We start from the raw sequence: 21775 nt of genomic DNA, 5'->3' as shown, positions 1-21775 counted from the left end.
TCTGTAACTCTGTTAGTCAACCGTCTACAGTTTCCACAAGTTATGTAATTTTAAATCCAGGGAGGATTGCCGATTCAGCAATATTCTCAAGGAATATTCATCTTTAGCGAAGGTATGCAAATGGTCCATCTCTGTAAAAACAATAAATAGGTCATAACTTTATTAAAATAATCTTTCATCGTGAATCACATATTACAACTGTTGAACATTTCTTCAGCACGATCAATATTAATCATATATTTGTCTTTCATTACTTTTTTTTCATCATTCGACTCATTTCATGGCATAATGAAATAACTATTAACTCACAACTGTGTTTGCAAAAACTTACTTATAGTTGGTTATAATGGCCTTCCATTTGATTTTGGCTATCTCTGTTTTCCTCAAGTCCTTTGCGTTATCCTAGCAGGTAAAAAAATAAATGGTAGTAATATTAATTTTTCCTTTACTCATTTCTTTAGAGATTCGCTTAGAAAACTTTAGTTGATGGCGTTACCTTTTATGAGCTGGTTTATTAAAAGAAATAATGTAAATTTCCTCCAATGCCAAAATGAAATCGCCCCATGTAATTGTATCAAAGCAAAGTAATATTTTAACGCAGTAAGTAAAAAATCACAGAATAATTTACATGAATCAAGTGCGATTCCTGCCATTCAATTTCTTCTGTAACTCTGTTAGTCAACCGTCTACAGTTTCAACTAGGTATGTCATTGTTGAAATCCATCGATGATTGCCGATTAAGCAAGATTCTCAAGCAATATTCATCTTTTCCAAATGTAGGCAAATGGTCCTTCACTGTAAAAACCATAAATAGGTCATAACTATATAAAATTAATCTTTCATCATGAATCATATATTACAACTGTTGAAAATTCCTTCAGGTAGACCAACTTTAATCATATATTCTTGCAGTTCATTACTTTTTTTTCATCATAGGATTCAATGCATGACATTATGAAGTAACTATTAACTCACAACTGTGTTAGAAGGAACTTACTTATAGTTGGTTATAAAGGCCTTCGATTTGATTTTGCCTATCTCTGGTTTCCTGAAGTCGTCTGCATAATCCTAGCAGGTAAAAAACATAATTGGTAATAATATTAATTTCTCCTTTACTCATTTCTTTTGAGATTTGCTTAGAAAACTTTAGTTGATGGCGTTACCTTTTATGAGATGGTGTATTAAGAGAAATAATGAGAATTTCCTCCAATGCCAAAATGAAATCGTCCCATGTAATTGTATCAAAGCAAAGTAATATTTTAACGCATTAAGTAAAAATTCACATTATAATTTACCTGAATCAATAGTGATTCCTGCTATTCAATTTCTTCTGTAACTCTGTTTGTCCACCGTCTATAGTTTCCACAAGTTATGTCATTTTTAAATCCAGGGAGGATTGCCAATTCAGCAATATGCTAAAGGAATATTCATCTTTACCGAAGGTATGCAAATGGTCCATCACTGTAAAAACAATAAATAGGTCATAACTTTAATAAAATAATCTTTCATCTTGAATCACATATTACTACTGTTGAACATTTCTTCAGCACGATGAATATTAATCATATATTTGTCTTTCATTACTTTTTTTTCATCATTCGATTCATTTCATGGCATAATGAAATAACTATTAACTCACAACTGTGTTTGCAAAAACTTACTTATAGTTGGTTATAATGGCCTTCCATTTGATTTTGGCTATCTCTGGTTTCCTCAAGTCGTTTGCGTAATCCTAGCAGGTAAAAAAATAATTGGTAATAATATTAATTTTTCCTTTACTCATTTCTTTAGAGATTCGCTTAGAAAACTTTAGTTGATGGCGTTACCTTTTATGAGCTGGTTTATTAAAAGAAATAATGTGAATTTCCTCCAATGCCAAAATGAAATCGTCCCATGTAATTGTATCAGAGCAAAGTAATATTTTAATGCAGTAAGTAAAAAATCACAGAATAATTTACCTGAATCAATAGTGATTCCTGCTATTCAATTTCTTCTGTAACTCTGTTTGTCCACCGTCTATAGTTTCCACAAGTTATGTCATTTTTAAATCCAGGGAGGATTGCCAATTCAGCAATATTCTAAAGGAATATTCATCTTTACCGAAGGTATGCAAATGGTCCTTCTCTGTAAAAACAATAAATAGGTCATAACTTTATTAAAATAATCTTTCATCGTGAATCACATATTACAACTGTTGAACATTTCCTCAGTACGATCAATATTAATCATATATTTGTCTTTCATTACTTTTTTTTCATCATTCGACTCATTTCATGGCAAAATGAAATAACTATTAACTCACAACTGTGTTTGCAAAAACTTACTTATTGTTGGTTATAATGGCCTTCCATTTGATTTCGGCTATCTCTGGTTTCCTCAAGTCGTTTGCGTAATCCTAGCAGGTAAAAAAATAATTGGTAATAATATTAATTTTTCCTTTACTCATTTCTTTAGAGATTCGCTTAGAAAACTTTTGTTGATGGCGTTACCTTTTATGAGCTGGTTTATTAAAACAAATAATGCAAATTTCCTCCAATGCCAAAATGAAATCGTCCCATGTAATTGTATCAAAGCAAAGAAATATTTTAATGCAGTAAGTAAAAAATCACAGAATAATTTACCTGAATCAAGTGCGATTCCTGCTATTCAATTTCTTCTGTAACTCTGTTAGTCAACCGTTTACAGTTTCCACCAGTTATGTCATTGTTGAAATCCATCGATGATTGCCGATTAAGCAAGATTCTCAAGCAATATTCATCTTTTCCAAATGTAGGCAAATGGTCCTTCACTGTAAAAACCATAAATAGGTCATAACTATATAAAATTAATCTTTCATCATGAATCATATATTACAACTGTTGAAAATTCCTTCAGGTAGACCAACTTTAATCATATATTCTTGCAGTTCATTACTTTTTTTTCATCATAGGATTCAATGCATGACATTATGAAGTAACTATTAACTCACAACTGTGTTAGAAGGAACTTACTTATAGTTGGTTATAAAGGCCTTCGATTTGATTTTGCCTATCTCTGGTTTCCTGAAGTCGTCTGCATAATCCTAGCAGGTAAAAAACATAATTGGTAATAATATTAATTTCTCCTTTACTCATTTCTTTTGAGATTTGCTTAGAAAACTTTAGTTGATGGCGTTACCTTTTATGAGATGGTGTATTAAGAGAAATAATGAGAATTTCCTCCAATGCCAAAATGTAATCGTCCCATGTAATTGTATCAAAGCAAAGTAATATTTTAACGCAGTAAGTAAAAATTCACATTATAATTTACCTGAATCAATAGTGAATCCTGCTATTCAATTTCTTCTGTAACTCTGTTTGTCCACCGTCTATAGTTTCCACAAGTTATGTCATTTTTAAATCCAGGGAGGATTGCCGATTCAGCAATATTCTCAAGGAATATTCATCTTTACCGAAGGTATGCAAATGGTCCATCTCTGTAAAAACAATAAATAGGTCATAACTTTATTAAAATAATCTTTCATCGTGAATCACATATTACAACTGTTGAACATTTCTTCAGCACGATCAATATTAATCATATATTTGTCTTTCATTACTTTTTTTTCATCATTCGATTCATTTCATGGCATAATGAAATAACTATTAACTCACAACTGTGTTTGCAAAAACTTACTTATAGTTGGTTATAATGGCCTTCCATTTGATTTTGGCTATCTCTGGTTTCCTCAAGTCGTTTGCGTAATCCTAGCAGGTAAAAAAATAATTGGTAATAATATTAATTTTTCCTTTACTCATTTCTTTAGAGATTCGCTTAGAAAACTTTAGTTGATGGCGTTACCTTTTATGAGCTGGTTTATTAAAAGAAATAATGTGAATTTCCTCCAATGCCAAAATGAAATCGTCCCATGTAATTGTATCAGAGCAAAGTAATATTTTAATGCAGTAAGTAAAAAATCACAGAATAATTTACCTGAATCAAGTGCGATTCCTGCTATTCAATTTCTTCTGTAACTCTGTTAGTCAACCGTCTACAGTTTCCACAAGTTATGTAATTTTAAATCCAGGGAGGATTGCCGATTCAGCAATATTCTCAAGGAATATTCATCTTTACCGAAGGTATGCAAATGGTCCATCTCTGTAAAAACAATAAATAGGTCATAACTTTATTAAAATAATCTTTCATCGTGAATCACATATTACAACTGTTGAACATTTCTTCAGCACGATCAATATTAATCATATATTTGTCTTTCATTACTTTTTTTTCATCATTCGACTCATTTCATGGCATAATGAAATAACTATTAACTCACAACTGTGTTTGCAAAAACTTACTTATAGTTGGTTATAATGGCCTTCCATTTGATTTTGGCTATCTCTGTTTTCCTCAAGTCCTTTGCGTTATCCTAGCAGGTAAAAAAATAAATGGTAGTAATATTAATTTTTCCTTTACTCATTTCTTTAGAGATTCGCTTAGAAAACTTTAGTTGATGGCGTTACCTTTTTTGAGCTGGTTTATTAAAAGAAATAATGTAAATTTCCTCCAATGCCAAAATGAAATCGTCCCATGTAATTGTATCAAAGCAAAGAAATATTTTAATGCAGTAAGTAAAAAATCACAGAATAATTTACCTGAATCAAGTGCGATTCCTGCTATTCAATTTCTTCTGCAACTCTGTTAGTCAACCGTTTACAGTTTCCACCAGTTATGTCATTGTTGAAATCCATGGATGATTGCCGATTCAGCAAGATTCTCATGCAATATTCATCTTTTCCAAATGTAGGCAAATGGTCCTTCACTGTAAAAACCATAAATAGGTCATAACTATATCAAATTAATCTTTCATCATGAATCATATATTACAACTGTTGAAAATTCCTTCAGGTAGACCAACTTTAATCATATATTCTTGCAGTTCATTACTTTTTTTCATCATAGGATTCAATACATGACATTATGAATTAACTATTAACTCACAACTGTGTTTGCAAAAACTTACTTATAGTTGGTTATAATGGCCTTCCATTTGATTTTGGCTATCTCTGGTTTCCTCAAGTCGTTTGCGTAATCCTAGCAGGTAAAAAAATAATTGGTAATAATATTAATTTTTCCTTTACTCATTTCTTTAGAGATTCGCTTAGAAAACTTTAGTTGATGGCGTTACCTTTTATGAGCTGGTTTATTAAAAGAAATAATGTGAATTTCCTCCAATGCCAAAATGAAATCGTCCCATGTAATTGTATCAGAGCAAAGTAATATTTTAACGCAGTAAGTAAAAAATCACAGAATAATTTACCTGAATCAAGTGCGATTCCTGCTATTCAATTTCTTCTGTAACTCTGTTAGTCAACCGTCTACAGTTTCCACAAGTTATGTAATTTTAAATCCAGGGAGGATTGCCGATTCAGCAATATTCTCAAGGAATATTCATCTTTAGCGAAGGTATGCAAATGGTCCATCTCTGTAAAAACAATAAATAGGTCATAACTTTATTAAAATAATCTTTCATCGTGAATCACATATTACAACTGTTGAACATTTCTTCAGCACGATCAATATTAATCATATATTTGTCTTTCATTACTTTTTTTTCATCATTCGACTCATTTCATGGCATAATGAAATAACTATTAACTCACAACTGTGTTTGCAAAAACTTACTTATAGTTGGTTATAATGGCCTTCCATTTGATTTTGGCTATCTCTGTTTTCCTCAAGTCCTTTGCGTTATCCTAGCAGGTAAAAAAATAAATGGTAGTAATATTAATTTTTCCTTTACTCATTTCTTTAGAGATTCGCTTAGAAAACTTTAGTTGATGGCGTTACCTTTTATGAGCTGGTTTATTAAAAGAAATAATGTAAATTTCCTCCAATGCCAAAATGAAATCGCCCCATGTAATTGTATCAAAGCAAAGTAATATTTTAACGCAGTAAGTAAAAAATCACAGAATAATTTACATGAATCAAGTGCGATTCCTGCCATTCAATTTCTTCTGTAACTCTGTTAGTCAACCGTCTACAGTTTCAACTAGGTATGTCATTGTTGAAATCCATGGGTGATTGCCGATTAAGCAAGATTTTCAAGCAATATTCATCTTTTCCAAATGTAGGCAAATGGTCCTTCACTGTAAAAACCATTAAATAGGTCATAACTTTATCAAATTAATCTTTCATTATGAATTATATATTACAACTGTTGAAAATTCCTTCAGGTATACCAACTTTAATCATATTTTCTTGCAGTTCATTACTTTTTTTTCATCATAGGATTCAATACATGACATTATGAAGTAACTATTAACTCACAACTGTGTTAGAAGAAACTTACTTATATTTGGTTATAATGGCCTTCCATTTGATTTTGGCTATCTCTGGTTTCCTGAAGTCGTCTGCAGAATCCTAGCAGGTGATAAACATAATTGGTAATAATATTTATTTTTCCTTTACTCATTTCTTTTGAGAGTTGCTTAGAAAAGTTTAGTTGATGGCGTTACCTTTTATGAGATGGTGTATTAAGAGAAATAATGTAAATTTCCTCCAATGCCAAAATGAAATCGTCCCATGTAATTGTATCAAAGCAAAGAAATATTTTAATGCAGTAAGTAAAAAATCACAGAATAATTTACCTGAATCAAGTGCGATTCCTGCTATTCAATTTCTTCTGCAACTCTGTTAGTCAACCGTTTACAGTTTCCACCAGTTATGTCATTGTTGAAATCCATGGATGATTGCCGATTAAGCAAGATTTTCAAGCAATATTCATCTTTTCCAAATGTAGGCAAATGGTCCTTCACTGTAAAAACCATGAATAGGTCATAACTATATCAAATTAATCTTTCATCATGAATCATATATTACAACTGTTGAAAATTCCTTCAGGTAGACCAACTTTAATCATATATTCTTGCAGTTCATTACTTTTTTTCATCATAGGATTCAATACATGACATTATGAATTAACTATTAACTCACAACTGTGTTAGAAGGAACTTACTTATAGTTGGTTATAAAGGCCTTCGATTTGATTTTGGCTATCTCTGGTTTCCTGAAGTCGTCTGCATAATCCTAGCAGGTAAAAAACATAATTGGTAATAATATTAATTTTTCCTTTACTCATTTCTTTTGAGATTTGCTTAGAAAACTTTAGTTGATGGCGTTACCTTTTATGAGATGGTGTATTAAGAGAAATAATGAGAATTTCCTCCAATGCCAAAATGAAATCGTCCCATGTAATTGTATCAAAGCAAAGTAATATTTTAACGCATTAAGTAAAAATTCACATTATAATTTACCTGAATCAATAGTGATTCCTGCTATTCAATTTCTTCTGTAACTCTGTTTGTCCACCGTCTATAGTTTCCACAAGTTATGTCATTTTTAAATCCAGGGAGGATTGCCAATTCAGCAATATGCTAAAGGAATATTCATCTTTACCGAAGGTATGCAAATGGTCCATCACTGTAAAAACAATAAATAGGTCATAACTTTAATAAAATAATCTTTCATCTTGAATCACATATTACTACTGTTGAACATTTCTTCAGCACGATGAATATTAATCATATATTTGTCTTTCATTACTTTTTTTTCATCATTCGATTCATTTCATGGCATAATGAAATAACTATTAACTCACAACTGTGTTTGCAAAAACTTACTTATAGTTGGTTATAATGGCCTTCCATTTGATTTTGGCTATCTCTGGTTTCCTCAAGTCGTTTGCGTAATCCTAGCAGGTAAAAAAATAATTGGTAATAATATTAATTTTTCCTTTACTCATTTCTTTAGAGATTCGCTTAGAAAACTTTAGTTGATGGCGTTACCTTTTATGAGCTGGTTTATTAAAAGAAATAATGTGAATTTCCTCCAATGCCAAAATGAAATCGTCCCATGTAATTGTATCAGAGCAAAGTAATATTTTAATGCAGTAAGTAAAAAATCACAGAATAATTTACCTGAATCAAGTGCGATTCCTGCTATTCAATTTCTTCTGTAACTCTGTTAGTCAACCGTCTACAGTTTCCACTAGGTATGTCATTTTTAAATCCAGGGAGGATTGCCGATTCAGCAATATTCTCAAGGAATATTCATCTTTACCGAAGGTATGCAAATGGTCCATCTCTGTAAAAACAATAAATAGGTCATAACTTTATTAAAATAATCTTTCATCGTGAATCACATATTACAACTGTTGAACATTTCTTCAGCACGATCAATATTAATCATATATTTGTCTTTCATTACTTTTTTTTCATCATTCGATTCATTTCATGGCATAATGAAATAACTATTAACTCACAACTGTGTTTGCAAAAACTTACTTATAGTTGGTTATAATGGCCTTCCATTTGATTTTGGCTATCTCTGTTTTCCTCAAGTCCTTTGCCTTATCCTAGCAGGTAAAAAAATAATTGGTAATAATATTAATTTTTCCTTTACTCATTTCTTAAGAGATTCGCTTAGAAAACTTTAGTTGATGGCGTTACCTTTTATGAGCTGGTTTATTAAAAGAAATAATGTAAATTTCCTCCAATGCCAAAATGAAATCGTCCCATGTAATTGTATCAAAGCAAAGTAATATTTTAATGCAATAAGTAAAAAATCACATTATAATTTACCTGAATCAAATGTGATTCCTGCTATTCAATTTCTTCTGTAACTCTGTTAGTCAACCGTTTACAGTTTCCACCAGTTATGTCATTGTTGAAATCCATGGTTGATTGCCGAATTCGATTTGATTTTGGCTATCTCTGGTTTCCTGAAGTCGTCTGCATAATCCTAGCAGTTAAAAAAACATAATTTGTAATAATATTAATTTTTCCTTTACTCATTTCTTTTGAGATTTGCTTAGAAAACTTTAGTTGATGGCGTTACCTTTTATGATATGGTGTATTAAGAGAAATAATGTGAATTTCCTCCAATGCCAAAAAAGAAAAGGTCCCATGTAATTGTATCAGAGCAAAGTAATATTTTAACGCAGTAAGTAAAAAATCACATTATAATTTACCTGAATCAAATGTGATTCCTGCTATTCAATTTCTTCTGTAACTCTGTTAGTCAACCGTTTACAGTTTCCACCAGTTATGTCATTGTTGAAATCCATGGATGATTGCCGATATAGCAAGATTCTCAAGGAATATTCATCTTTACCGAAGGTATGCAAATGTTCCATCTCTGTAAAAACAATAAATAGGTCATAACTTTATTAAAATAATCTTTCATCGTGAATCACATATTACAACTGTTGAACATTTCTTCAGCACGATGAATATTAATCATATATTTGTCTTTCATTACTTTTTTTTCATCATTCGATTCATTTCATGGCATAATGAAATAACTATTGACTCACAACTGTGTTTGCAAAAACTTACTCATAGTTGGTTATAATGGCCTTCCATTTGATTTTGGCTATCTCTGGTTTCCTCAAGTCCTTTGCGTTATCCTAGCAGGTAAAAAAATAATTGGTAATAATATTAATTTTTCCTTTACTCATTTCTTTTAAGATTTGCTTAGAACACTTTATTTGCTGGCGTTATCTTTTATGAGCTGGTTTATCACCTAGCTGGAGCATCACCTAGCTTGCAAGTCGAATATCACGGAAGGCATGCATCGTGAATGATTTAATCAACTCTTACTAAAATATCATTTGAATTTTCTTGTTGGTGAGCAAAAATTCAAAGATTGAATCATCATTTGCATGAACCATTGTAAAAAAATGTTGTGTAGAGTAAAATAATTTTTGAAAAATATTTACTACTTCTAAAAGTGGGAAAAAGTTGAATGTGAAAAGGCTATAGGTTGTTAATTTTTGCTATCTTTTTTTATGAAATGAATTGTTAACTCAAAGCAAACTTTAAGAAAGGGTGAAATATTATATTTGAAGTTGTTAAAATTCCACCTGGCTGTATTTAATTAAATAAATAGGTAAAATATGATGTGATGTGGAAGACAAATGAGCGGTTATTTTGTTGTTTTCATTGATCTGATTTTTTTGTGATATTCCCTCATGATTATTAATTGAAAGAATTCCTTGGATAATGTTTATTCATTACAGTAAACTCGAATTCACAGTTCGGAGTATTATGAAAATTCAATTATGCAAAGGAAAACAATCAGTCCTCATGATAGTCTATGCTAAATTATTAATTATTGCATTATTCAAGTAACAAGTTGGCTATTTGCCAGGTTGTAACATTTATTACTTAATGAAAATTGGGCAAATGAAACTAGATCAGTGTAATTAAAAATTTAAAATAGCAATGGGATTAATTTTCCAAGATAAGTTTTTACCGCTCTTCTTGAAAATATTCATGTCGCTAGGATAGGGTTAAAACTGTTCCACACGGAGTGTATTCCAATCATTAATCTTCCTGTTGAGGTATGAGAACTTTTTTACTTAAGTCCTTAAAGGCCGGTATTTCAACTTGTATTGGTGATGTTTCCTATCTATAAAGCTGGGATTTTCAATCTTATTTCACAGTTTCCCCCCATGCCTTTTCCCCCTTATGTGAACATTAGAGTAGGCAAAAACTATTCATTTTTCTTCTCCGTCCTAGTGAATCCCATCCCAGTGCTTTCAGCATTTAAGCCAGTGTACAGAAAAATTTGATTTTAAGTAGTTGGGGGGACCAAAATATGAGCGCTGTGTAAAATGAAAGTCTGCGAAATCAAGATGTGGCATTGAGGTGGAGTAAACTTTTTAAGATAACGATTGCGCTATATTTTTTAGAAAACCTTTTCCTGTAAATTTATTGAGCACTGATTTATGGGGGACATGTAAAAAACTTTCTTTTTTTATGAAATATCTCATTTTGGATGAAAAAATTGCATTACATGTAATTGCATGTATGAATGAAATATTCGAACACATGGCACATACAGCAAAATTTGATCAGTGTGGGAAGGAAGGAAAAGGATTGGTAATAGAGAACAAATGTAAATGGTCTTCATCTTTGAATTTTCTTTGTTGCCAAACCCTTGTCAAATATTTTATTTGCAACTGCCTCTAATGCATAAATATTTTCAAGTTGACCGTCACTAATCTCTGACTGTCCACAGTAAAAACTGTGGAAAAGCCTGAAGGCTAATTTAATATCTCTTTGGGAAGGATGAACTATTACTGGATGATGGATGGATGAGGGTTGAACATCTACTTCTGTGATAAAACATCCTGCCGGGTAGGCACACCTCTTGACTGGATAAAAGAAAAAGTCAAAGGATTATACACTTGCCTATTAATTGTCCAGGTGCCTAACTTGTTGGCTGAAATATGCAATCACAAGTTTTTGGCCTACACACGCGAGGACTCACAATGATCAAGGTTGTGGAGGGAGGTTTAAGCTGGTACCGTGTCCAATACAACGAAAACATATTTGAGTGTTTGCTATACCATCGTCATGCGTGATTACCTAAAAATCCTGATTCCCAAAAACCATTCTTTAAAAGAAAGCTTTTCCAAGAATAGCTAACTGTAACAGAAATGATCTAGCATGATGACTTGTTAAAAAGAGAATTTTATGATTCATCTTTCAAGATCAAAACAAATCCCTAAGAACAAGTACATTATTGTGAACTTAGCAGAACTTACCAAAAGCTGTAATAATGCCCTCATCCATTTTGCTAGTTTCATCAGTTTTTGTCATGGTTCTTCGTGAAAACTTTTTAATATTCTTTGTGGCATTCTCATGATTAATTTGTGCAATTAGGGTCATTAATTGTTCCTTGATTTCTGAACTCCTTCGCATGTTGTATGGTTGATATTGCTGCAATGACAGACAATGAATAAAACTCTGTGAGTATGATATACGGGTACAAATACTAGTTTTCAATATTCTAAATGAATATGGTGAATTTTCTCCCACTCATTGCTTAAATGTGTTCACCTCAGAAGTATCTGTAATGTTCTTCACAGTAAAGAATTCAGATTAAAATGTATAATCATTGATGAATTGAAACAATAAAGGCGGAAGTGATACAGTAGGTGGAAATAAATACAAATGGGTGGTATAGTATAGGGTCAACTCAGAGTAGAAAAATGGCGTTAGGTTTGATTTTACCAAGAATAGCTTAGCTACCTTTTTTATGATCACAGCTGCTTTCTTACGAAATCACCCATCTGCTTGAATTCAACATTTGTAATAGAATGGCTACATTTTGAGATTATAATCATATTTGCATCACGATAAGTGTCAGTCAAGGGACATTTTTTCCTTTGTCACGTCACTATAAGCTCATTCAACAAATAGGATCCTACCTTGCACAGTGTTGTCGGGCAAGAGTTGTATTATCAGACCGATTTTTTATACGTTTTTCCATTTGACCAGCCATCTTTTCCTGTGGCTGAGTTATTGTTGAAGGATTTGAATGCATCTTCCACTTCTTTCAAGGTTGGTACTGTCACTTCTGGTGGTATCTGTTGTATGTTTTGTTGTTTCTCCGCTTCCACTCGGTTATCCATTCCATCTGCATTTAGAAGGGTTTCAAATTATTTTCCACATACATGTAGAAACACTTTTCTGTTAGAGGTTGTATCACTTTCATTGTCCCTTATTCCAAATCTCATTGATGTTTAACCTTTGAGGATTCTGACTGGAGAAAAACTCCTTGATATCTTTTTGAGCTCTGTCTTCTTCTGCTTTTCGCTCTGGTCTTTAACATGTCCTCTCTCTGGAGCTAAATGCCTACTGTCTACTTCTCTATTGTGTAAGATATTGTTCTGCATTTTGTCTGGAGTGTTAGCTGAGAAGTATTTTTGGCTTGACACCTCTTTTGAACTGGTTTTCTACTATCTTCAGAAAACCATGGTTTTATTGTTTCAGACATTCACTTTATTTTCCCTGTGTATTCAACCACCTCGTGGTCAGAATATTTAATTTCATTCTCATACGAGGGTCATCTAGAAAATTCCATTCTATTTTTCTTTTTTAAACCAAGGAAGTCTTGCAGGAAAAGGTTTTGACCATATGTATTATTTATCCACATAATCTCCAGAGACCTCAGTGCGCATCGTATTCAGAGCATTAAGCTTTGAAATCCCCACCTCAAAGAAGCTTCCTACCACCACCTTGGTCAGTTGGTGACTGCTTCTTTTACTTCCTCATCATTTGTGAAACATTCTCCAGCTAATCCTACCTTCATTTTGGTGAACGGATGAAATACTGAAAAGACCTAGTCGGGACTGTAAGGTGGATGGGTGCAAACATCCCAAATGAAGTGATCCACAAGTTCTGTAGTGAATCGAGCCACATGAAGCAGTGCGTAGACGTGGAGAAGGCTCACACATAGGTCAGCATTCCTCTTTTCTTGTTTTGGATGGCCCAACGAAGGTATTTCAAGGTATCACAATGCAGGGAGGCATTACAGTGGAACCCCGATCTATCGTTCCCGCATTGATCGTTTTCCCGCATTCATCGTTCGCCGCTCCTGGTCCCAAATTAAGTTCCATAAAGACAATGTAATTTTTTCCTGCATCAATCGTTCCCCGAAGTATCGTATTCCCACATTGATCGTTTGAAGATCGTGGTCCCGTCGTATAATTTTCCCGTATCCATTGTTTGACAAAAATAAGACGAAGTGTTTACAACGTGTTATTTATGGCTAATGACGACAGAGACATAGTTTGAATCATCCCCAGGAGATTGAAATACAATAGGGAGAAGCTGAGTGCCGTGGGATAGTTACATTAGCGCATTTCCCAGGATCCGGTATCCCCCTCCATTCAGAACTCGTCTCTCCCCGTCTGAAGCTTTCCTCTTCTCCGAAAAAAAAAAAAAGGTCTCAGCTCGCGCAGGGATTGTATTACGAAGACCTTAACTTCGAAAAAAATATCAAGTTACACGAAACAATGGAAACGTGTTTTGCGCCCCCCCCTTTTCTCACCCACTGACCTTTTTTAGCCTAACTGCTTCAAAGTTCCCAGTTTCTGGAGGTCGACTGCTGCATGGATCACCTATTAGCCCAAAAGGTGTCTAGCAATGAATTTCGGCCATTGGTATTATACTTTTATTAGATTGAGATATTAGTGATGTGCACGTAATTCAAAAAAGAATGATACCAAACACGACGTATATCTAACATTATTTAACCATTTTAAGCAAGGAAATAGTTGGAATAATACGATGGTGATTTCTGGCGAATATCGATATCCTCACAGCTGATAGTCACGCTAGATGCTTCACGGCAGTTGATGCGGATTTTTTTTCGAAAACAGGGAATCTGGTTACAATTTACGAGTTATGCTACAATTCTCACTTGTCTGAGTTGCTAACGAAGCGATGTCTTCTCAGGATATTTTGTTTCTCCCTACTAGCAATCTGAATTCATCTGCTCATCTAGAGCTACGCTACTTACTGTTAGAAATGAGTGGGTAAGTTGCCTTCTCTATAGGATAAAAAATTTCACTGCGCAGTCATATGGTCATGCTTCACCCTCTGCTGTAAGCTCTGCCTACGCCTTACGCGATAGCATTAGTGCCGAACTTCACCTCGTACGAGTGGTTCCGTACTTTCCGGGGTGGGTTGACTTAAAACCAGCGAGTGTTTTCCGTGTGGGTTCAATGGAGTCCGGTTTCATTTTTATAAGTTTTATTATTATTCGTCTTTGGACTATGGCCCTTCCGAAGACACAAGTGAGAACTTTAAAAGATGGGCTGAAAATAATTGAAGACGAAGAAAAGAATCCGGGCTAGAAATGCGTGAATATTACAGCACGGCTCGGTATGTCCGCTAGTACATGATGGCAGGGGTGGGGGTAGAGCGAGATCCCTGGTGAAAACAAGAAGTGGGATGAAGCCGAGGATCAGGTGGGCGTGCCGCTGACGATTAACGCCGCATTGCCTCAATCATATTAAAAATTAAATTGCAAGAAAGGAACATTTCAAATAATAAACTATTTTTGGCCTTCTTGATCCATCTCATAACCATTCACTGCGACGGCGAAATCAGTTGTTTGAGGCATAACACGCACATTTCTCTCGTAAATACGTGTACTTGAAATGGCATTTGATGGATAAGAATTTTTACAGTGAAATAGCAGTGAAAATTCCGAGTGGAGTGAAACATTTTTTAGCAAGGTAAGGTTCCTTTAGGATATTTGAAAGATATATAATCTGAACCAACAATATGACCTAAGTGTTTCGATAAAGTAATAATATTCCTGTAATCAGCTAAAATCTTTTTTGAATCCATTAATGAATGTCATAATTCGCAAAAATCCAGCGTTTCCTGGGACATAGGCAGCCCGGACAACATTCCCGCATTGATCATTTTCCCGCATTCATTGTTTTTTTCATCCATCCCCCTGAAAAACGATAAATCGAGGTTCCACTGTAATTGTTTCTCCTTGAGGCAAGAAATCAATCGGGAGGTTCCCTTTTTGGTCCCGGAAAACAGAGGCCATGATCTTCCTGGTGGAATGGACAACTTTGAATTTTTTTCGCACTTAGGGAGGTGGTGTGATTTCAGTACATGGATTCCTTTTGTTCTCGGGGGTGTGACACCCAGGTTTCATCTCCAGTGACTATGGACTTGAAAAAAGTATCCCCATCCATTCTGTTGTGGCCCAAAAATTCACAAGCTGCAACCACTTGTTGTGACTTGTGTTTGGGCATCAGCTCTCTCGGAACCCGTCGATCCCAAAGTTTTGAAAATAGAGTTTTTCTGAGGCAATGGCATGAAATATTGAACGCAAGATCTCAAGGAAACACTCATAGCAATCGTCCATACCGGAACGACAATCTTCACAACCAACAATGTGGACTTTCACTGCATGTTCGTCTGTGACAACTGAGGGTTGGCCCCTTCCACTTGCCTCCTCAAGTGATTGTCCTCCCGCCTTAAATTCACAAACCCATCTCCTCACCATTGACTCACTCACTGCACCCTCTCAAAACAAAGGAACAAGTTGTTGATGAGTTTCAACTGATTTGAAACCACGGGTATGAAGAAAATTGAATCACTCCACGCACCAACCTTAAGACAGAACAGGCACCAAGGTGGCTGGACACAATGTCAAGGGCTCCCTTACTTACTTGCTGTGACGGTGTTTTCAAGGCTGCTGAGCCCATATCCCTCTCATTCAGAAGGTTTCCGTCTACTGTACAATGTTGCTACGTTTGTCAAAAAGCACCCCTAGCGAATTAGGAAATAGGTGAACTGTAAATATTTTTGTTTAGTCCTTATACAGTAATTATCTTGATCGTGAATCATTGCATTAAAAAATAACAAATTGATGAAACCGTGGTCTTAGTGATTATCACTTTTCTTACCTGAATAAAATGAGTTTCTTTCGCCTTTATTACTCTTACATCCCTCTTGAGCAGCTGTTGGTTTTTTGCCTAGATATGCCAAAGTATAAATCCAGGAATGCTTGCTGAATTGGCTTGATTCCTAGGAATGTTGTATAAAAGAAAAAATTACATCAGGTTGTAAAGATTGATCAGTATGAATAATTTAGCCAAGGAATGCAAAGAATTCAGAAAGGGAAAGTCGTTCTAAACATCATTATGATGTTTCAGTAGGTTATGTAATCATCACGTTCAATGAATTATTGATGGTCAAATATAATAATGGGAAATGATGAAGGAGTAATTATGTTAAAATTGTCAAATAATCTATAATCAGCAATCCTCACCTGTTTTTACAAGTATTCTTTCTCCTTCACAACTGAGTTCGCATTTTCATTGTTTTATTTTCATTAAATCCTTTGAATGGCAAATAATTACATGATTAGTATTATCTTCTCTTCTTTGCAAATATGTTCCTTCTCATGCAGATGAGTGTAGGATTACCTGATAATAATGGGAAAAAAGGCAGAAATCATTTATTTTCCTTGAAATTATTGATATAAGTCGAAAAATATCATATTGGAAAAATTCTGAGATTTTTCCAAATTTACACTTACTTTATAAAAACTTCGTGGCACTATCCTCATAATGAATGAATGCCCAATGCGGGAATGTTTGGCTAGGTTTCCTTTGTCCCAGGAAACGCAGGATTTTTGGCGCGTAATGACAGGATTAGTGGTACTTTATCGAGACACTTAGGTCTTATTGTTGATTCGACTAATAATTTCTTCGGAGGGGCCATGGTCCGAAGACGAATAAAATTAAACTAGTGAAAATGAAACCTGACTTTATTAACCCACACGGAAAACACTCGGTGGTATGAAGGCAAGCCACCGTGGAAAGTAGGGAACCACTCGCACGAGCTATGCTATCGCGTTCGGCGTACACAGAGCATACTGCAGAGGGTGAAGCATGACCATATGACTGCGCTATAAAATTTTTTGTCCCAAAGATAAGGCAACTTACCCATTCTTTTCTAATTAGCGTAGCGCCAGATGGGCGGATGAATTCGGATTGTTAGTATGGAGGAACAAAATATCCTGAGAAGATATCCCTTCGTCAGTAACTCTGACAAGTGAGACTTATGGTATAACCCGTAAATTGATAACTGATAATAACCTGATATCCTGTTTTCGGAAAAAAATGCGGCATTAACTGCCGAGAAGCTCAGCTACGAGGATATCGAGTTTCGGCAAAAATCACCATGGTATTTTTCCAACTAGTTCCTTGCTTAAATAACGTTAGAAATACGTCGTGTTTGGTCTCGTTCTTTCTTTAATTACGAGCACATTGCAAATATTCCAGCCTAATAAAAGTATGATACCAATTACCGAAATTCATTGTTAGACGCCTTTTGAGCTAATAGGTGTTTCATGCAGCGGTTGACCTCCAGAAACTGGGAACTTTGAAGCAGGTAGGCTGAAAAAGGTCAGTGGGTGAGAAAAGGGGGGGCGTGAAACGCGTTTATATTGTTCTCGTGTAACTTGATATTTTTTTCGAAGCTAAGGTCTTCGTAATTCGATCCCTGTGCTAGCTGGGACCTTATTTTGATTTTGGAGAAGAGGAAAGCGTCAGAGGGGGGAGGCGAGTGCTGAATGGAGGGGGATAGCGGATCTTGGGAAATGCGCTTATGTTACTACCCCACGGCTTTGAGCCTATCCCAATGGTAGTTTCATTTCATGGGGAAGATTTAATCTATGTGCCTGTCATTATTAGCCATAATGACACAATGTATTTATTTCGTCTCATTTTCGTCAAAAGTTGGATGCGGGAAAATTATACGTCAGGACCACGATCTTCAAACTATCAATGCGAGAAAACAATACTTTGGAGGTGCGGGAAAAAATTACATTGTCTATATGGAACTTTATTTGGGACCAGAAACAGCGAACGATGAATGCGGGAAAATGATCTATACGGGTACGATATAGATCGGGGTTCCACTGCATAACTTTTCTTTTGAAAGTGGCAGTGTAATAACTTCTTTTCTCTACCATCGTAATACTCTGAAAGGCACTGAATCACAACTGAATCGATCTCTCTAATCAGAGGCAAATCATGTTGCCTTCTTACCGTTGCTCTGAGAAAAATGGAACGACTTTGTAGCAGTTTATTCCGCGACGGCATTGAGGCATTAACGTTACAATTTAGGTAAATTGAAACCAATCACACGAGCATTTTGTGAGTTGATCGAGCTTTAACTTGAATGGAGCCGAACCCAGGGTAAAGCAGGCATTCTCGCAGACACGCAGAAGTGCACCCGGCGACTGATCAGCACGTGCCGAATCTTTGCCTGCTGCCCAAAAATGGAATTTTTTTTTACTTGAACGCAAAATTAAATATACTAAATTACTGTTAAGCTATTTTTGACGTTGATTTTTCGTTGTATAGCTATCAGGTGGCAAACTCAGATGTCCATAATTTTTCAGACGTAAATTATGCAACTCGATTGATGTCGAGAATTTTGCATCCGATTGTAAGACCAACCCTCTTTTCTGCAGGAGTTATGAGGGAAAAAAACCTCGTCTTAGATTCGTGCAAGTACGGTAAATTGAAAGAATTCCTTTGGTAATGTTTTTTCAATACAGTCAACTCTCGATTTCACGTTTCAGGGTAATATCAAGTTTAGATTGTGGGAAGGAAAAGTATCAGTCCCGATGATAGTCTATGCTAAATGCCCAGCAAATTTTAAAATACATTAAACAGAAGTCAGAGAGAGTCCTGCATGACAAAGCTCAATACGTAGTTGCTCCTAAAAGCTGTTGACCCCAATTACAGTAAAACTTAGATTTTACACAATGTTCACGCAGTATCAAAGACTTTGAAATCGAGATATGGTGTTGGAGTATACTTTTTAGGAAAACAATTGCACATTATTTTTTAGGACATTTAGTCATATACTTTTACTTAGCACTGATTTATGACATATAAAAATCTTTCATTTCTTATGAAATCTTTGTGGTAGACCATTATTCCTGGCCAATGAAAGTAAAGAAAGCTCAATCTTAAACAAACGTTAGAAACTAATGCTGTGCGATCTCCACGTATTACATTTTGCAACACTGGGGAATGGAGAGCAATGTTTACAACTCGGAAGTCAGGGAGAATTCTACTCTGCACTGTCACGTCCCACTTCTAACTGATAAATTTCCTTCTTCTATTTACAGTGGAACATCGATCTATCGCTTTGAAGGGAATAGACGAAAAAAACAATGAATGCAGGAAGAAAATTTACCCTTTCCTGCTGGCACCTACAAGTGGAAAAAGTTTTTGCACTACGAGCAGCATAAGAATATTTTGAATTTCTCCACACGGAGCTCTTTTTTGGGCAGGAGTTGTCCAGGTATTCTTGTCCCTTTGATTTGGAACCTAAATCAACCGGCCACTTGGCTATTCCCCACACCCTATAACCCTGTATTGGCACTATTTGACAGTCACCTAATTGATTTACCAGTTTTTTAAACAAAATGTTGCATTTTATTATTTTTCAATAATTTACAATTTTACAAAAATAACTAACATTTTTTAGCATTGCAAAATTTACAGTGTTTTTTTATCAAAGTTAATTATCAATCAGAACTAAGATTCTAACTCCAGAATTCTGTTAATAGTAATGCTAAAATTTTGTTTAAACATTGCTGAGGCACATAAGAAAAAAAAAGAATTCAGTTCTAAATATAAACAATTGCAGAATGCAATAAATTGCTTCTTTGCAAACACAATTGACAATATCACCACTTCATAATGGATTTTTGCATTGGGGAGGATTGTAAATGAGTCGGGAGAACAAGGCCAATTGCCAAAAAGTGGCCCAAAGGTCTCGCTAAGGCGGGTCTCAGTCAAGGCCTTTAATACCTTCGTAAAAAAAATAAAAATTGATGAAATGGTAAGGATATTGATATTTTCTTACCCCAGTGAAAGTTAATTCCTACTCCTTTATTTCTTGTATAGTCCTCATGGGCAGCTGTTGATTATTTTCCTAAGATATCTCCATGCAGAAATTCAGGAATAGTTGTTGATTAGGCAACAATGCTGGGGGTATTGTATGAAAGAAAAATATATCATCAGCTTATAAATCAGATCAATGTGATTAATCTAATAATTGCATTCAAAATCCTCAGAAAGGGATATCAACGTTTACATCGTTTGAATATTTCTGTAGTTTAATCATTCTTCATGTTCAGTCCATTGTTGATTTAAAAATAAAAGCAGGGAATTATTAAGGGATAATTATGATTAAATTGTTGAATAATCAGAATTAAGCAATCCTAATTTTCCAATGGGGAAATTATTTAATTTTTTAAGCCAGTAAGATTAGTAGAAAAACATAATTTTTTAAACATTTCTTAAACTTTTTGCCCACATCTACTCACTTAATTAAAACTTTGTGAAACTTCCCGTCTTCATTGGGAATTAATCTCAGTTTTTTATCTACTTAAATGTTGATTTCATGCCTGATAATGGTATTAATCTTGTTCCTTTAATGATACTACATCATTTGATGTCTATGGTCCATTTAATAGCGTTAGCTCTGTGTACAATAACCAGTCATTATATACAATTTTTGTTCACCTCCTTAATATAAATTGAATTGGATCCTTTTCTGTGCAGAGTCTATGATCTTTTTGTGGACATTATGGTCTGCATATTACATACCTGTTTGTAACCAAGTCCTGCTTTTAGGGAAGTGAATGCTGCTCCCCATAAAAAAGTCTTACTTGCACTGTGAAATATCCCACTCTCATGACAGCATACTGAAAGGACTCCCACTTATTACAAAGTGGATCTCACGGCAATGTATCTACAAATCTAAATAGGATTTCTGTTTGTTTGACTGATATGCATTTTCATACGGCTGCATGGGTTGCAAGCAAAGTGAATATGTACATACAGTTGAGGACATCAAATCCGGAATCCAGAAACCCAGAAAATCAGAAATCCGGAACGGCTCATGGCTTACTTTGCTACATAATCATCTACACCCATGTCTGGTATAGCGCAATTTCGATATAGCGCAAATTCGTTCCTCGGGGAAACATTGCAATGCAGTGTAGCCTAATCAAAAATCTTAAACGCTCTCGTGATAAAACGTGAACTTGCGCTAAGTACACACGAAATTTCTATCATTTTACGCATATTAATATTATTGCTTGCCTCAAATCTTCTTTTTTGTTTATATATTAATAGAAATCCATTGCTGTGCAATGGCCAAAAGTATTACTCGTCATTGGGTCCAGATAGCCGGCCTACCGAAGTAATTTATCTCGTCCCCTTAACAGAATGAGTTAATTTAGATCATTAACTAAGCGTGGGGCTAGTGGAAATGAGTTTTTTTTAAGCAATACTGGTTGAGCTGGAATTTTTGCCGCCATAGGTTATCGGGCGATTGACTTCCAGGTAGAGGGTCTACGTTAAAGCCTTCAAGGTCATCAGTATTCACGGGGGAGA

The 21775-nt window shown here is 34.7% G+C and overlaps 3 long non-coding RNA genes across 3 annotated transcripts in view; 1 reads left to right on the top strand and 2 right to left on the bottom strand.

Moving 5' to 3' along the window:
• LOC124171725 overlaps positions 1-20114 on the top strand; it is a 51516-nt gene extending 31402 nt beyond the window's left edge. The window contains exon 4 of the long non-coding RNA XR_006867928.1: positions 19495-20114. This is a non-coding gene — a long non-coding RNA (uncharacterized LOC124171725). The remainder of the gene's footprint in view (positions 1-19494) is intronic.
• On the bottom strand, positions 1316-4774 carry LOC124171722. The gene is made up of 7 exons (XR_006867924.1): positions 4614-4774; positions 4317-4387; positions 3952-4116; positions 3655-3725; positions 2622-2788; positions 1662-1732; positions 1316-1461 (listed from the first exon to the last, which is right to left on the bottom strand). It is a non-coding gene; the product is annotated as an uncharacterized LOC124171722 (long non-coding RNA).
• On the bottom strand, positions 5644-9088 carry LOC124171721. Its single transcript, XR_006867923.1, has 7 exons — positions 8990-9088; positions 8601-8760; positions 7641-7711; positions 7275-7440; positions 6977-7047; positions 6609-6775; positions 5644-5714 (listed from the first exon to the last, which is right to left on the bottom strand). It is a non-coding gene; the product is annotated as an uncharacterized LOC124171721 (long non-coding RNA).
• Positions 20115-21775: the final 1661 nt, after the last annotated feature.

Source organism: Ischnura elegans, chromosome X (assembly GCF_921293095.1).
Source record: "Ischnura elegans chromosome X, ioIscEleg1.1, whole genome shotgun sequence".
In the NCBI taxonomy this organism is placed as follows: Eukaryota; Metazoa; Arthropoda; class Insecta; order Odonata; family Coenagrionidae; genus Ischnura; species Ischnura elegans.
The sequence above is the reverse complement of the archived record's forward strand: the minus strand, read 5'-3'. Positions and strand labels throughout refer to the sequence as shown.